The sequence below is a fragment of the Salmo salar genome, chromosome 03 (genome assembly GCF_965601325.2).
Source record: "Salmo salar chromosome 03, fSalSal1, whole genome shotgun sequence".
NCBI classification, from domain to species: Eukaryota; Metazoa; Chordata; class Actinopteri; order Salmoniformes; family Salmonidae; genus Salmo; species Salmo salar.
Genome location: NC_138293.1, coordinates 64,473,226 through 64,491,925, shown reverse-complemented (window position 1 = coordinate 64,491,925; position 18,700 = coordinate 64,473,226). Strand labels below are relative to the sequence as shown.

Sequence of the window (18,700 nt, the reverse complement as noted above, 5' to 3'; positions counted from 1 at the left end):
GAAAATATGATGTAATTGATTTATAAAAAATATATACTTACTACAAAACAGTGTCCCTTTAAGTATTTAGTAAAATAATGTACCTCAGTATGAATAAGCACCATGTTTGCATACAAATGAACCATGCCTATCAACATTATCTTGAAGTTCCACCATAGAACAAATATGGTGATAACATTTTTCTACATGAACATGTTGTGAGGCCAGGTTAAATATGTAGGCCCTATAATATATATGGCTGATCTATACTATATTTAGAGGTGCAATGGCACACTTCAACAAAAGGATTTACAATTACCCTCCAGACTGTGTTGAACTCCACCATTTATAGCCTTGCGGTGACAAACAATCTTATTATGAGATTTATCTTCACCCTAACTGGGCTTGAGGATCAACATGCTTCTTCTCCTTCTCCTGCGCTTCCCAACTGAAATAATAACCCGCCGATTATGGTTAAAACGTGGTGTCAGCCCCGATATGATTGAAAAAAGAGCCCTGTCGCGGCATAATGGAAACTCCCGACTCCGGTTCGGGAATACATAAAGGCAAGGAGTGAAAGAGATTTCGATCAGGGCTCTCTGGCTTGAATTAATCACTCACTGTTTAATGGATCTTTGAGGCTTGTGCTTGACGCAGTGAGGAGCTGCATTTCTTGTATTCCCGAGACCAACAGAACCCTGGATTTTTCATCAGAAATCTGCTGCCTCCTTGAAAATGTCTTGGGGTTCATGGTGACATAGGGTTCCAGTTTTTTATCAGGAAAGGCTAGAGGGATTCTGCTCCGCTGTTGTAAGCAGGTAAGCGCTTAAATGTTTCTGGTTAGTGGAGGAATGCTGTACTTTAATACGCTTCAATGCCGCAGCAAACACAATACGACTTAATTCTCTAACATATTCAATGTACACGTTTTAGTCGTGTCTTTAAATATCGGCACAGTACATGAAAGTCAACGATGTAAAAGTGATTGCATGTTATTAGCAAGAATAGTTTTCACACATGAGCCATATTCCAATGGCTATGTGTGTTAGCAACACATTGTAGCATATCACTTATCCTTGAGTTAGCTGTAGAAAATGTAGAACTGGTTTGAAGTTGCATATGCATGCATAAAACTTAAACAAATTTTGCACATGACTTTATGGTGACACGCACAGTTTAAGTTGTTTGGAATGTGTTTGTTTTGTCCGTGAACGATCACATCTAGGCATTTAAACTGTAGCACGTTAAAAATAATATTCACGTAGAGTGGTTTCTAAGTTATTTGATATAGCTAGGTTTATAATAATATGTCCCGTATAGAGAAATACACAACCATGTTGACTAAATAGAAAATCAGCGTTTCCATCCCCCAAACATCTTGATCTTATCCAATTTCATGTTCATTGTATGTCATATGCAATTGTAATGCAAAAGTGAAAGAAAGGGACGCCAACATAGAAGTAGCCACTATTGCCTGTAATGCATTTCAGCACCATGGACAGCGAACGGACACTCTTTACCGCTAGAGTTCGCCTTGAACCATAGAAGATATTTCTCTCATGGCTTCGCTTCATGGATTTTCTGAGAATTATATGACAACTGTGTTACTTTCCTATTTAATTAAATTATGAAAAATGTGCTTAATGTACACTGGTGCGCAGATCCTTGCTGACGTCAAGGCGACACCTTATCGGATAATTTCTCAGAGGTTTTAAACGTTCAGAATTTGAGTTTGCATGCAGGATGGTAGGTTACAGAATAAGCAACATACTGTATGACATCCAGAGTACAGCCCGATGTGCTAGGCGCGCCAGGTCCGTGAGGACACGAGGAACTGACCCAGTCAACAGGGCTAATCTGTACCGGTGAGTCTACATGACATACCCTACAGTACACAGAAATACTTAGCCTACTGTAACATATTGCTGCACCATGTGCCGTTAAATATCGCAGGTATAATTAATCCGTGACTATGTAGACTCTTGGTCGCATGCCTTTGAGCATGGTAATACATTTTGTAATTCATGTGAAATAAGGGTTTGTGACGTGTATAAACAGGCAGGCTAAGTTAGGGTTTGGATTTATCCCCATAAAAGTAACATCCGATGATTGAATTATCTCAGAGATTTTGGAATGCAGTTGATTTTATTCAATGACAAATATTTGTTTATATCCTGTGATTCATATCCTATGCCACAAATTCATATGGTTGAAGTCAGACCTACACAAACAACAATATGACCCTCTATGGATATAGGCAGAGCTAGTGCATGGGACAGGGGGTGCAGCCTACATCTACTTGGTTGAATATAAGGCGTATTTGCTATTCATCTTGTATGCAAATGTATATTGTATAGCCTAGGTGTTTGAAAATATTGTTAACAAATCTTGTTGCAATATCTGTCTATCCGTGTTTTTTTGTGCCAATCTCCTTCTTTTTTTTTACCAATATGCAAATATTGTATATTGTATTATTTTTGTGGATCAATTGCACCACTTTGATGAATGTGTGACATTGATAATGAAATTCTAAATTGATTCACGATATTGAGTAGGCCTTATTTGCATGAGGGCTGAGAAAGTGGTGGTTCGCTTACAAAGGTTGCCATGACAAGAGCCTAATGCTCAGCTGACACTCAGCCAAACATATTACGACAACAGCTTGAGCTGTTGCGTATAGTGGTGCGTAAACCCTCGGCTTACACAGTTGACAAGTAAAATAAAAGGTATACTCATCTATTACGCGCGCACCTGGCACTTGGCACAAGTGCTATATCAATATGTTGAACGAAACATGTATGCTTAAAGACAGTTGGCTACGAAGACAATAATTAAAACAAATCTATGTTTTTTTCTTCCTCTTGTTTACCCCTCATTTTCATGACACCATTTACTTTCCACGTCTTTGTAAATGGTGGTGGGATGAGCAACCTAACTTGATATTTGCAACTAAGCCGGGAGAGTTTTGACGATTTTAAAACATCCTCACACAGTTTCATAGCTGCTGTCGCTGGAGCTTTGCCTCACATTAGCATCCCGCATCTCCCCTTTCCTGTCCCCGTCTTTCTTATCTTGATTATGCAGCTTGAAGATTGAGTCAGCTATTTTGTATGCACGTTGCCTTAGCTTGGTTATTTGTGGTAGAGAGTTAGATCGTGCTGCGGATACTGAAAAGAATTACAGCTTCTCATGACGGTAAGGAGTGGAGGAGACGAAGCTGTCCTGTTCGATATTGCCATTAGAAAAAGACATACAGTACCTTCAAAAGTATTCACACCCATTGACGTTTTCCACATTTAGTTGTGTTACAGCCTGAATTAAAAATGGATTACATTTTGATTTTGTGTCACAGGTCTACACACAATAACGCATAATGTCAAAGTGGAATTAGGTTTTTTGAAATGTTTACAAACTAATACAAATGAAAAGCTTGTGTCAATAAGTATTCAACCCTTTTGTTATGGCAAAGCTTAACAAGTCACATAATAAGTTGCATGGACTCACTCTGTGTGCAATAATAGTGTTTAACATGATTTTGTACCTGAATCTGTGTTTGTGAATTTCAAACACAGATATAACCACAAAGACCAGGGAGGTTTTCCAATGCTTTGCAAAGAAGGCAACTATTGGTTGAAAAAAGCAGACATTGAATATCCCTTTGATCATGATGAAAGTATTAATTACACGTTGGATGGTGTATCAATACACCCTGTCACTACAAAGATACAGGCATCCTTCCTAACTCAGTTGCTGGATAGGAAGGAAACCGCTCAGGGATTTCACCATGAGGCCAATGGTGATTTTAAAACAGTTACAGAGTTTAATGGCTGTCATAGGACAAACTGAGGATGGATCAACAACAATGTAGTTAGTCCACAACACTAACCTAAATGACAGAGTTAAAAGAAGGAAGCCTGTACAGAATAAAATACTCCAAAACATGCATTGTGTTTGCAACAAGGCACTCAAGTAAAACTGCAACAAAATGTGGCAAACAAATTCACTTTTTGTCCTGAATACAAAGCGTTATGTTTGGGGCAAAACTAACAAAATAAATTCACTGAGTACCACTCTTCATATTTTCAAGCATGGTGGTGACTGCATCGTGTTATGGGTATGCTTGTGATCGCCAAGGACTAAGGAATTTTTTAGGATAAAAATAAACAGAATACAGCTATAAGCACAGGCAAAATCCTAGAGGAAAATCTGGTTCAGTCTGCTTTCCAACAGACACTGTGAGACAAATTTACCTTTCAGCAGGACAATAACCTAAAATACCAGGCCAAATCTACACTGGAGTTGCTTACCAACATGACATTGAATATTCCTGAGTGGCCTAGTTACAGTTTTGACTTAAATCGGCATTCAAATCTATGGCAAGACTTGAAAATGTCTGTCTAGCAATGATCAACAATCAACTTGACAGCGCTTGAAGAATATTAAAATTAATAATGGGCAAATATTTTACAATCCAGGTGTGCAACGCACTTAGAGACTTACCCAAAAAGACTTACAGCTGTAATCACCACCAAAGGTGTTTCTACAAAGTATTGACTTAGGGGTGTGAATACTTATGTATTCAGGCTGGAACACAACAAAATGTGAAATAATTTAGGGGTATGAATACATTCTGAAGCCATTGTAAGTAGTGATGCTTATGAGGATGATGATGAGGATGATGATGAGTCTACTGGTGGTGATAGGTTGTCAATTTAGTCGTAGAACCAAAGTAAACTCATGCATTACTTTGTGAGGACATAGTACCTTTAATCTGGCATGGTAACTGGTGATTTCCTGGACAAGGCAACAAAGCATTATTCTCTTGTTGAAAAAAAGTGATATAAAGTACTACACAATAAGGAATCATACTGAAGATAAAAGAAAACATGACTGTCTTGTAGAAGGAATCCATGCTTTGTTTCAGAATTGATTGCAGTAGATGCGCTGCATGTTGTAGAGAAGTTACCTAAGCATGACATACTGACGTGCTCAAACCCAGATGCTCTGGGTATATGGTTAACAATGTGTAAAGTGTAATCAAAGAGACCAGTCATGCTTTGTAGACAGAGCTAAGAAACATATGGTACAACAGCATGCCAAAATCTGCAGTTACAATACCACAATACTGCAGCGGCCCCAGCATCAGTACGACATCAGTATCCTCCTCAATAGGGCCTCTTAGTGGAATGTCTTAAGCTTCTACACACTCTACGCAGACGCAAGATTCAGTATTGCAATGCCGTTTTTCATCACAAAAGGGGAAGCTCCTTGTAATACCTGAAAATTGAGAGTGAGACATGCCTTATTTGACATGGAGAGGTGGGAAGCTAAAAAGGCTAGCTAGCTTGCTATGTTTTTAGCCAGGCTAAAGTCAGCTAGCCAACTACTACAAGCAAGGGAAGGCGACTCTTTCTTGCTTTCACAAAATGAAAAGACAAAAATAAAAAACTTTGCTATCGCTCCCTTGTGAATGTGAGTGGGAACGGCAAGGATTTCATGTTACCAAAAGGTTTTCGCTACTCCAAATATCCCACTCCACCCACGTGTATGCACGTAGACCAACGGAGTGAAGCGTGTAGTAACCTTTAGGTGTTGGATTGGCAGCTGCGAGGTCATGGAGTCCCATTTGGTCTAACCCAGAAGTGGGTTGGTGCTGCTGTGAGAGCATCAGTACGGGGTCTTGGCCTGAGGGACCATCACACAGAGAAGCATAGGACCTGCAGCGATCACAGCCTCAATACAACACCAACGATCTTGTCAAGAGGTTAAGACCTGTTGGTATTATAGTTTATAGTACTGATGACTTTGAGTCCAGTTATGGCTACAATACGATGTCATGAATAGCTGTTTGCATTGAGTATTGACTAGTATGTGGACAAACCAAGAGGTTTTGAGTGAGACCAGCATAGCCCAAGTCAGCCTCGTCACCAAGAGGTGTCTTGGTAAATTATGCAGTAACACCAGCTGGAATCTATAGGAATCAGATTCGTTTTTTCCATATTAATGCAGTGGGCATAATACGTTATTCGCTTTACTTTGCATATTTCATCTCACCTCATACGGATGAGGAATAGGATTAGGCCTGCTATGGAAAATAGATATCTGAGAAGCTATCATGTGAAACATGTTACGTGGCAGGATTATGAGAAAAGTTGGTGTAATTGTGAAATAATCATCTTTAAAATTCAGACAAGATAATTAAATGGCACATGTGAGGGAAGTGTCTGTGGTGCTAATAAGATATCAGCTCGAAGTAGCATATGTGCTGCAATTCCTCCCTCTCCTTTGGGATAACAAGCATCCCACTGGGCACACTATGTCATTTCAACGTGGGTAATTGGGTCATATTTGGTTGAGACGTTGATCAATGAAATTGCAACCTATATTCACCCGTTCAAAAAGACAGCCAAAAGTTAGTTGAATGTCCAATGTGTTATCACTATTCTTTCAACCATCTAAAGCACAACCAAATTCAAATGGAACACAATGTCGGATTTGTGGTTTAGTTGTCACCCAAATGTCTATCCCTGTGCTTTCAACTATTATTTAAACCAATCATTACATTTGAAATCAACCAGAGCTTGAAACCCTAGGCCTATTGTATTGTCTATTTCTGGTTGAATTCTGGGTTGAAATGAAACAATTGCTGTTGATGACTTTGCAAATGCTATATAGGCCTAAATAGCATCATTGATGATATACTGTAAGTGATAAAGTGTCGTCACGTTTCATTTGCTCTGTTAAAACCTACCCTATGGAATGACTTTGACAGCAACAGTGAGTCTATTCAGTTTGAAATGTTAGAGCTCTCAACAATTATTCTCAAAATAGCACATTGACAATGGTCAGTGACACATATCTTAGCTAAACAGGGCTGGGCTTGGTTAAAAACCTGGATGGGAGACCAAAGAGTCGCTGTAGATATATCAATTCTCTTGTAGGAGTTATTTTTTTCCTGATAGTGGATATAATGCTGAAGATCTGACGTTGTTTTAAAGGTGAACATGACATGTGTTTTAAAGGTAAACATTAAATATATTTTATCAAAGGTTTGTCTATGCTGAAATGCTGGTTACCATGATGACATAATCACCCTCAAAACAACCGCTTTGATGACTTTTTCAAATCCAATGTATTTTCCATGTCACAATACGTCGACAAATTCCGTCGAAACAACGTTGATTCAACCTTTTTGTACCAAGTGGGACGTGCCTTTGATAAATGTCTCTCATTATCATACGCAGACTGTAATCTGTTTGTTTGAAATGGATGGAAATGATTGGTGAATTAAATTGTAAATGTTGACAGTGTTTAAAACCCCTCCATTATAGTCAACATCAAACCCTGTCTCTTGTCATTTGAAGACAATGAACACGGTGACACAGGCATTGTACCACACTGTGGTGGCATATGCTAGATTGAGCCACAGTTCTGTAGTCAAACTGCATCCGTTTAAATGAGAGGTGAGATTCCAGTTTGCAAATCCCAACTGAAGAAACTGCGTAGTTCTATACTATAAAACACAAGTTCAACATTTCATTGAAACATGGAGGGTCTATAAATGCCTCTGATTTGAAGGACATGTTTGTCATATAGGCATTGTCTGAATTGTATCTCGGGACAATTTAAATCCAAAATAAAGTCTATTGACAGTCCCTGAGCATTCAGTGGCAAGAAACAATATGACTGAAGGTTGAGGACTTTCTGTGTCTAATGGAGCCTGGAAGTTGCAGATAAGCTGGAAATACAAAGCTGATGTCCTAAAGCTGGATGGTTGCCCTTGGGTGCTGTCGTATTTCAATCCTGCAAAACAAAGATGGCACAATTGCCGAGATAGTATCTTTTAGAAAGCATACAAAATGGCATTCACAAACTTCACCTTGAATCAGCAGCTTGTTTGACTCATTAACTGTGTATGGCGTTTACTGAGCTGTGACCTGGACCCGTCTTAAGAAGAAATGTGTCGGCGTTTACTTATGAGACTTTATTGAAGGTGGCAGACATGGCCATTTAGATCCCTGATACATTTAGAAACAAATGGGACCAGATGATGCAAAACATATTTTGCTTCCTGTGTCAGTTTCAGAGTGTTGTTGGGTTGACGATTAAGTGCTGTCTCCAGTTCACAAAGGTCTAATTTCCTCAAGATCACTGTTGTTTAAAAGCAGTCGAGCCCCTGATCATGCTGTACAACCCTGCTGAAGAAGAGTGTCCATGTGAAAAGGAGACAGATAAATTATAATAGGAGTCTAATTGTTGAGAAGATTTCCTTCGCAGGGGTTGGCTCGGGGGGTAATTTTAATCAGTCACAACTCATATACGAGTGCACAAAGATGAAAATCGTTCTGGTGTGCCAGGCATGTAGTTCCTCAGCCTCATGCTGACTGCTTTATGATGGAAGAAAACCTTTTGCAAACAAGCATCACACAAGTGGCACGGCAGCGAGGCATATTGAACGTCCCTCTCCCCCTCCCCCCATCCCCCTCTCCCTTGCCATCTTCTCTGCAAGTAATTACAGGGCAGGGCTACAAAATACCACAGGGGCTGTATACCTGCAGGCTGCAGCACCGCACGGGTTGATGAATATCCTGTGCATGAGAACCCATTAAAACTGGCGATACATAACAGGTTTGTCAATGTACTCACTTCAGAGGCTTTCTTATTGATCTGGCTTTACTGAGTGAGAGTACAAGAAAAGTATTTCCTTCCTTCACTGAATGACATACTCTTGGATGACGGAATGTGCATACGAGGCACACTGCAGAAATTCAGGGTGAAAAGGTCAACCGCATCATACAGAGGAAAGATAAAGCAATGTATGTACATGCCAAGAAACTGTCAGAAATAGTAACAATAATAGCAAATGTATTATTTTAAAAACATATTCAATCAGGCATAACAACACCACATAATCTTTTTTTTCAGTTGTTTTAAAAACCTGTCAAAAACATTTTTTCTTCAATACATTATACAGTAGTCCTATGCATACATTTACAAATGACATGACCATTGCCGTTTTGAAACAGCACACTGTCTGTGAAGTCTCTGCCCGAAAACATTGAGTTGAAGTTGAAGCCAAATATATTGATGTTGTTCATGTTGTTTGGTTGTATAGCAAAATATGTGTTCCACTAGGTATGATGCTTGAGTCTATCATTCACCCTTAAGTGAAGGTGGGACCAACACACACACACACACACACACACACACACACACACACACACACACACACACACACACACACACACACACACACACACACACACACACACACACACACACACACACACACACACACACACACACACACACACACACAGCAACATCCTGTTCAATGAAAAGACTGGATACCAACCACTTTAATTAGAACCTCTGTGAAATACAAGAGTAAGACCCACAAAGTCCAAATAATTCTGGTTCCTCTGTAGCTAGGAAATAAATTGCATGAATGTATTAAAGCTGCAATATGTGACTTTTTCACATAGAAGTGTGTGTTATAGATCTGTCATTCTCATTGAAGCAAGTCTAAGATGCGATATCTGTTCTATGTGCGCTATTTCGTTTTTGAGTCTTTTACTTTAGATTTTGTACACAAGCTTCGAAAAGCTGAAAATGTTATATTTTTGGTTATGGAAAATATATTTCACAACGGTTTAGATGGTACAATGATTCTCTATACTATACCTGCTTGTTTTGTCACATAAACTGAAATGAAACGACTTTTAGCAACCACAAAAAAGGTTAACTGTAAGTAAGTCTTAAAAAAATGTACATTTAGAAATGCAGTGAATTTGCTATGTCTTACTTCAGGAAAATATATCTGTATTGACTGAAGTCTAACATATCCACTTTAGATGAGATTGGATTCATGATAGTTTGATAATTACAGGAAATGCATGTATGGTATGAGGTGTGCGAATCAGAACTGTAAATATATTATTTAATATAGTCTATTGTCTTTACAAAGCAGCAGTCTCTCAGCAAGATCATGTAATAGATCATTAAGATAAACACTTGCCTACCTAGATGGATTTTCCATACAGAGTTCCAACACAGTGTAGGTGGGTGAATCACTTTGCAGTAATGGCTGAGGTTCCAGCGGAGAGGTGAGTGTGCACTGCCAAACCCTGTGCTGCATGTTTTTACTGTAGCCGCCTCAAGCCGTGGAAGTGCCAAACCCTCCTCACCATAATCAATACTTATCTCTCTCTCTCTTTGAATGTCAAGTGATCACATTGTCTCAAATCTGCCACTGTGCATGCTAATGCTGTGGATAGATGCTTGTCTTTGCCTGAGAGAGATTCTATGATGGATCAGATTGACAGTGCTTTCAGTTTTTAAGTGAATTATTAAGAGATGAAATGCAATGTGAAATCCATGCAATAGTATATGTCTTTGTGGTGTTTAGTATGGGTCTATATGTGTGGGCTTTTGATGATACACACCCTGTAAAGCAATTGGTATCTGTTTTTTTTATGATGCAGAGCATTACTCCCATTGGTATGTACAGCCAAACAGCTGAGACAACAGGTATGTTTTAAAAAGTGAAGAAGTGAAGTCAATGGAACAACTGTGATTTGATGGAGTCAGCCACACTGCCATCTGCAATGAAATACTTCCTGCCCCTTGGAATGGATTGTCTAATACCCTGCTTATCTAATTAATAATATGCTTGTCTGCTAAACAGACAAGGATAAGTTGACAAATATGAATATTATGCACTGTAATTCTGTCTATTCTACTGTCGGAATTCAAGAGAGTGAAGGAGAAACCGAATTGAAAGGAACTCATTGCCTTAGAGAAAAGTCCAAATTGGCGCTGCCGCAGCACAGCAGCAGACAGACGCGGTAACGTTTCCCCCTTTTGATATCATGTAGCTGTACTTCCACCCATATGTAAGGCTCATTTACACATGTTGAGCCTGGCTTGTTTATCAGTACAAATTATACTTCCGCCCCATCTAACAAATCACAACGGGTTATTCTTTCAACCTCCATTTTGCATCTTTGCACGGCCATCGCTGATGGGTAATCTGGCGCCTGTGACTATGAAGAAAATACTCTCCCTTTGATTTCAGAAGATTTCTTATCTCGCCGTCGTCAGGGAATGAAAGGTAATGCTTTACCCATAAGGGATCGTAGACGGAAGATTGACTTAGTTCATTGCCCTGCACATTTAAGTACCAACAGAGAAATTCAAGGATAACTCCTGGATTAGGGACATTAAAAGTCAGGAGATTTCAAAGATGTTGGTTCCTTCGGGACAGTGGTCACAAAACAATGTTCCTTTTCCTTTCATGAAGCTGTGCCATATCCAAGTCTCTAACGTCTTAATTTGAATTGTGTGATTGCTATATTTAAAGAGTTGCAGTTGTTGACCCTAGATGGAACACATCCCTTTGTATCAAAGTGTTTTATTATGAGTTAAGCATTTAACTGGATTAGTGTGATGCGTTTTCCTAATGAAGAGTAATGCTACACAGGTGGCTGTTGGTGATGAACCATTTCATCCGATGGCAAATGCTTGATTCCTCCGATAGGCCACAGTGCGACTGTCGAGGCAGCTTCAATCTGGCAAAAAAAGAGAATAAATCATCAACATCTGCTGTGGGAGGGTTCAGCCCAGCATCTGTTCAACTACTGGGAGCCCTCTGGTGTAGAAGGTCTAAGTGGTTATCCCTCTCTCTTAAAAATGGATCTCCAAACAAAACAAAACTATGATTCATGAATATTCATTTGGAGCACCATCAATAGTGTCTGTCCTGGTCCAGTGAGGTGTGGATGGGCGTGTGGCTAGATGAGCACCCCTCTGATGGATGAGGTGAGGTAGGAGGCATGGCAGTGAACAGTGGTGACAGCGCCGCTAGAGCCATGCCATCATCAGTCATAGGTAATGTGAGCAGGGTTCGTGAAGCATGACTTCTATGTTGAGCCTCTATGAGTGACCTTTGACCTCAGACATAGCATCAGTAACCACAGTGTCCCACCAGGCCAGAGAAGGGGGATGACACTTGACATCAATGCCTACGTCATTTGAAGAAAGATGATTGATAGCTTACAAAGCCATGGACAGGGAGCTACGTTTTCATGTGCAATATCCATGTTCTCAATTCAGCCCCATTTTTAGGGGCACCATTTAGGACCAAAAGTCCCTTTTTAAGGCAGTGAGATAATTAAGCAAAATGTATTTTAAATTCTATTGACTGCAGACTGGTAATCAGCTGTAGCTTTAATGCATCTCTTAATTTTTAAGGGTCTCTAAGCACTTCTGTCAAGATGCACCATAAATTAAAATTCTGGCCCGCTGAGGCTTCGCAATTACCTAAGCTCAAGTATCTATTCATAATTAAAGACTTTTAAAATCATTCATGCAATGTCCGCATTTGGAGTTAAGATAATCACTGTTCCCCTCCTCCTCTCCCCCTGCCCACCTATACCCCCCCCCCCCAATGGCCATTTCTATTTACATTTATTTGTATTATTATCCATGTTTCTTTATATATTTTTTTATTTTTATTTCAATGCATTGTTCGAGTTTGGCGCTCAAGAATTACATCTGCAACTATATACATGTGACTATTAAACTAATCTAATCCAATCTAATCTAAACTCAGGATTTCCATCAGTATTACTGGAGGAGTCTAACGGATTGTCAACAAGAGAGTGAAGAGATAGCATTGTTACCATAGAAACTGCCTCTAAACATACTAGCATCTACTTATTAAAATGTGCCAATATTCACACCGTTTGCTGGCCATAGTGTATGATAACAATTATGTTGGAGAGCATGCTTTACTTACTTGTCCTCCCTCTTCCTTATACTGTATGTATGGAAAACATGTCATTACATTATTATGTAGTCGTCTTTCAACTGCATTTTGCCATTGGTAGCGCATATGAAATAAAACATGATTTGCATATTGATTTGTTTGTAGAACAGTAGTGCTGTCATGATTTGCAGTACTGTCAAGTATTGTGTGTGTTGAAACCCTTGAAAAAAAATGTAAATAAAACTTAACTTTGGAATAAAGTCATACTTTTTTGTCCTAGTTTAGAAACAGTTTCTGTTGTCACTATTGTTTTGGCTGAGGTCTTTAAGAGCATGTAGACCACAGCCTAGTCATTTCCAAAGAAGTGGCCGCCCAGATAATGATCGATTGCAGAGTAATGAAGGTGGACACAGCATTGGGCTTTCAGGGCAACAACTTCACAGCAACACCAAATGAATGAAATACATTTAGCTCACTATATGTTGTGTGCCCTGAGCAATGAAGTCGATCCCTTGCCGTGCCAAGTTTGGAGAGTGGCGTTGCACAGAGCCATGCATCATGATTCAGATCAGACTCCAGATTCCTCTCAGCAGTTGCAGTGCCTAGTGAAAGCCTACCCACCCCTTGCACAGTCTTCACATTTTGCTGCCGTGAAATGTTACATTAGGAATTACATTCGATTTATTTCCTACCGATGTACACAACCTACTCCACAAGTGAAATAACTGTTATAGAAAATTGTCCAAATGAATACAAATAATAAACATGTATTGATTACTTATATTAGTACTTGGTGAAAATACATTTTGCAGTCATTACAGCTGTGACTCATTTTGATGAAGATCCTACCAAACTTGCACAACTCTCAGGGCAACATATAACCATTGTTTTGGTCAAAATTGCTCAAGCTTGGTACATTTGGTTGGGAATCATTGACGGACAGCAATATTCAAACATTGTCTCTGATTTTCAAGTCAGGAATGGGACTGGACCATTCAGGAACACTCAACACCTCTTTATCATTATAATCTGTGTAATTGTCCAGATGTACCTGTACAACTCTATCCCGGGGTTAGGTTTTCAGAAGACTAGGGTGGGTTTTCCTCTTTTTACCTGGGCTTTGTTACTTTCATATTTATTTTGATTCTGACAAACTTCCCAGCCCCTGCCGGTGACAGGCATACTGTACGTATAACATAATGCTGCCACCACAATACTTTAAAATACAGAGTATCAACCACATTGCATTCACTCCACATTACTGGCCTCCATGACAATGTCAAAATAATGAATCCACTCCAAATCATCTGTTCTGTTTGCAACAAGGCCATTAAGTAATACTGCAAAACAATTTGGCAAATAAATACATTTTTGGGCCTAAATTAAATACTACAGGTTTGGGACAAACCCAAAACAACACAACACAGAGTGAAAGAATTGTGGTGGCAGCATCATGTCAGTGACAGGACGGGAGTTTTTCAAGATTTAAAGAAATATGATAGCAGCAAAGGTAAAAAGTTAGAGGAAAACCTGTTTTAGTCTTCCAAAAACATAACCCTGAGATAAAAATTCTAAATATCAGCGGGACAATTATCCAAATGTTAATGCCAAAGACACACCAGAATGGCTTTCCAAGAGGTGTTGAGTGTTCCTGAGTGGTCCAGTCTCAGTCCTGACTTAAATTAGATTGAATATTGCTGTACATCAATGATTCCTAACTAAATTTACTGAGCTTGAGCTATCGTGGCAAATACAATAAACATATGTTGCCCTAAGAGTGCAAAGATGTTAGAATCTCATTCAAAATGATTCACCGCTGTAATGGCTGCCAAAGGTGCTTCCACCAAGGGGGTGTGAAGACATATGCAACCAAGACATCTTCGTTTTTGTGTTATTAATTTTGTAATAAAATAAAAACAAATCTTTCACTTTAAAATTGTGGAGTAGGTTATGTAGATCTTTCGAAAAAAACATCTAAATGTTATTCCTTTTTAGATAACATTTTAAGGCAGCAAAAGACTGTGAAGAGTGTGCAATCGGTGTGTAGACTTTTACTAGTCACTGTAACTGGTGCATGTTCTGTAGACAGGAGCCACACACATTTCAATATTTACATGATGCAACCGCCATGAGCGAAGCCATGCAGTGTCACTTAACCAGAGGAAGGAACAACATCTCTATGTATATAACTTATTTTCCTTCCCGCTCATGTGATGCAGGAATAGACAAACATCTTGGCAGCATGCTAGGTTCTTTGCAAAGATCCCTTTTTTAATGATTATTATTCAGGCCGACAGCTGGCAAGAATAGTGGTGCTTCCACAGCTGCGGCGCATCAATCTGACGGTCCACCTGTTGTCTCCTCACTCACACGCCGTGCGCTGCTCGTTAAACAGTGCTGCCTTTCAGGCCGCATCAGCTCAGCCTGGTGATCACCCACTGTGAGACCAGAGCACTGAGAGAGGGAGAGGAGAGGGAGAAAGGAGAGAGAGAGGGATCTGGGGTGCCAGATTGCTGAGCCTGTGAGGTGTTATCCCCGAGATAAATGTGGAGATCTGTGTAAATCCTGCATGTCAATTATGCCATCCTACCTTTTTAGCAAGACCACGAGTCTTTGTGCCGAGCCAGTGTGAGATGGGGAAGAGAAATATAGAAGGATATGTCCAGATCAAGGGGACATGGAGATAGATTTCTAAACTATTTTGCCTTGCAAAAATATTACAATTCACTCGCAAACTCTCAGCTAAGAACTTTTTGAACTTCAAATGATATTCTTAATTAATGTGCACCAGTCTGGTTTTAGACCTGGACATAGCACCATTGAAGCAGCTATGCTTGTCTTAGATTCTGTGTTAAATTTCTTATTTCATAGGAATCACTATGCTGCCACACTTGTAGACCTATCTAAGGCCTTTGATACTGTCGACCATCCCCTACTCATTCAAAGGTTGTCTGAAAAGGGCCTCGACCATGTGTCTTGCAAGTGGTTTGGGAACTATCTGTCAGACAGTACACAATGTGTGCTTTCTGATGGTGTCAAGTTACCTCGATAGCAATAAAGGTGTCCTGCAGGGGTTGATTTTGGGACCTGTCCTCTACTGTATATAAATAATATTGGTCTAACTGCAAAAACAAGCAATATTCATCTGTATGCAGATGACACCGTTATGTACGTTATTGCCCCTACTGCTGACCAGGTTATGTTAGGCCTGCAATCTGATTTTGCTGCCTGGCAGAAAGACCTTGCTGATTTAAAATGGGCACTTAATGCGGAAAAAACTGAATGTATGATGTTATCTAATTCTCAGAGAAATATTTCAGATGGTTTACACATTTATGCCTATAAATATCTAGGCTTTTTGACATTTAAAAACATACGGATGAGCTAGTTAAGAAGCTGCGATTTATAGAAATAGATCACGCCTCTCTCTAACAGAAGGAAGCAGTTTGTACAGGCAACCTTCCTGCCAGCTCTTGATTATGGTGACACCACTACTCTAAAACCCTTGGATACAGTGTACCATAGCGTGCTTATCACAGGTGACAGGTTTAGTACTCATCACTGCATCCTTTATCAAAAGTTCAGCTGGACCTCTCTAAATTCCTGTAGATCACTTCATTTCTCCCATTTTGTTTACAAAGCTCTGCTGCAAACGCTTCTAAAATATGTCACTTCTCTGTTAAAGTAGAAAAATACGGGGCACCAAACCCGCTCACAGGGTTGGTTAACTCTTGAGGTCCCTCATGTCTCTACCAACCTAGGTAAATCAGCCTTTAGTTTTAACGCACCCCATGTTTGGAAAAATTACAATCCTCATTACATCTTGAATCCCTGGTGCCAATAGTTTAGTTCAGAACGAGGAATGAATTCACTGTGGTTTGCGAGCATTTTGGTTGATTGGAATAATTTATTTGTGTTGTTGAAATGTAGTGTATCTGTTGTATTTTGTAGTTTCTTCTTTTTTTCCTGTTTTATTGAATTATCATGTTGATTTGTAAATTGTTTGTTCTCAGGGCACGATTGAGAATGAGAATGCAAGTTAAAAGTGACATTTATGAAACCAAATCCATTGGGAATCCACATCTGTGTTAGAATCAGCCTTCTTAAATTAAACTGCCCCCCTGCAGTTTCCTGTTTCCTTATTAGTATTATTGCAGTGACTGGACTGAACCTTTACTCTTTGTAGCCACGGCCAGTAACCCAATGGCCATGTTGTAGGTTAACAACTGCACACCATAATCACATTCCTGGATCATAATTAACCATGTCTGATTGCATTTTCTAATTTAATTCACTTAAATATTACCAGATTAAAGGATGTTTGATCTTTGAATTAATCATCAACTAGTATTATTTATTTATCCACAACAGTATCAATTACGTAATGTGAGGTATGTATTCCATTACTTCTTTCCAGTAATAAGAGTGTTAACACATCCCTAGAAACACAGAAGTAAATAAGGGCATCTAAAGTGGTCTGTAATGCATAAATTAAGTTGGCACATTAATCACACCATAGAAAAAGGCTGAAAATCCAATTAATTATCTTTGATACTCCTTTAAGATCTGGAGCTGATTATCAACTGTAATCCCTTCTGACCACCATGGAAAGCCACATTATCCACACCCCAAACACAGGAACCTGTTTCATCCTGCAGGCCAGAAGAAAGTAAACCCCGGCCGATGCTCGGCTTTGGCCCCTGTTATTTCTGAGATTTAAGCTCAACAGCTGTATCCTTAGATACTGTCTAATCTGATGTTCACGGCTAAACGCTTATCCTGGGTGTTACGTGCCCATGCCTTTTTACTTTTAATTAGGCCGGTTTTGGGCTTTCGCTTCTCATTACCCTGCCTGTTTAGGGAGCTCCAGCATTATCAGCTGTGCTGAGACATGGCTGGGTCTACCAGGGAGAGATAGCAGTGCCTCAGTATATATAGTATACTGCTGGTCTCAGCTTGCTAAGAGCATATCTGAATCCCGAAGGCATGCCGAATAGTGAACTGCATGACCAATGGAGGAGCAACTATGGTGGTTAAATATGCAACAGGCCCTGCTCTCCGACTCGTTTCCACAGGATCAAGAACCTATAGGCCTTCACCTGCAGTCTCTCTACTGCGAGGAGACATACTGTAGACACACATCGCTTTGAGCATACCTACCTTTCCACTTCGAATACTCCTCATGTCATCTCCGTTGGCCGTGAACCTGTCCAACAGAAATGAGCAAAGGCGTGTCACGTGACACATTCATCTTTTATTTAATCACTGTTAAAGAGGGATGGCGCTGTGCTTTTCCCCACACACAGTGTGAGGTGTGCAGAGGAACGCTCTCTTTCATTCAAAATGAAACATGAGTGCGTCAGTCTATTTACTTCGGCAGAAAATAGTGGGACTTAAAAGCTTTTCATGCGTATTTGTGCGTCATGGTCTCTCCGGGTAGAAGTGGCAAAGTCAGTGGGTTTAAGTGTGTGTGGACTACACTCTTAGAAAAAATCGATCTATCAATCAATCAATGAAATGTATTAATAAAGCCCTTTTTACATCAGCCGATGTCACAAAGTGCTATACAGAAACCCAGCCTAAAATCCCAAACAGCAAGCAATGCAGATGTAGAAGCACGGTGGCTAGGAAAAACTCCCTAGAAAGGCAGGAACCTAGGAAGAAACCTAGAGAGGAACCAGGCTCTGAGGGGTGGCCAGTCCTCTTCTGGCTGTGCCGGGTTGAGAAAAAATTGTTCTTCGGCTCTCCCCATAGGATAACCCTTTTTGGAACTCAAAATAGTTCTAGCCTAAACCAAAAAGGGTTCTTCAATGGGTTCTCCTATGGGGACAGCCGAAGAACCCTCTTAGGTTCTAGACAGCATTTTTTTTTCTAAGAATGTAGGTGAGACGTCCAGGCTGTGAGCCCCGGGGCTGTAATGGAACTACAGTCATGGGGGCTACTGTCCGTTTC

At 39.9% G+C, this 18,700-nt stretch overlaps 1 protein-coding gene across 1 annotated transcript in view; it reads left to right on the top strand.

Annotated features, from left to right (window-relative positions):
- The first annotated feature begins 378 nt into the window (after positions 1-378).
- Positions 379-18,700, top strand: part of LOC106596435 (protein ELFN1-like) — an 81,998-nt gene continuing 63,676 nt past the window's right edge. Inside the window, exon 1 of the mRNA XM_045715048.2 lies at positions 379-797. The gene's annotated coding sequence lies outside the window, so the exon portion shown is untranslated. The remainder of the gene's footprint in view (positions 798-18,700) is intronic.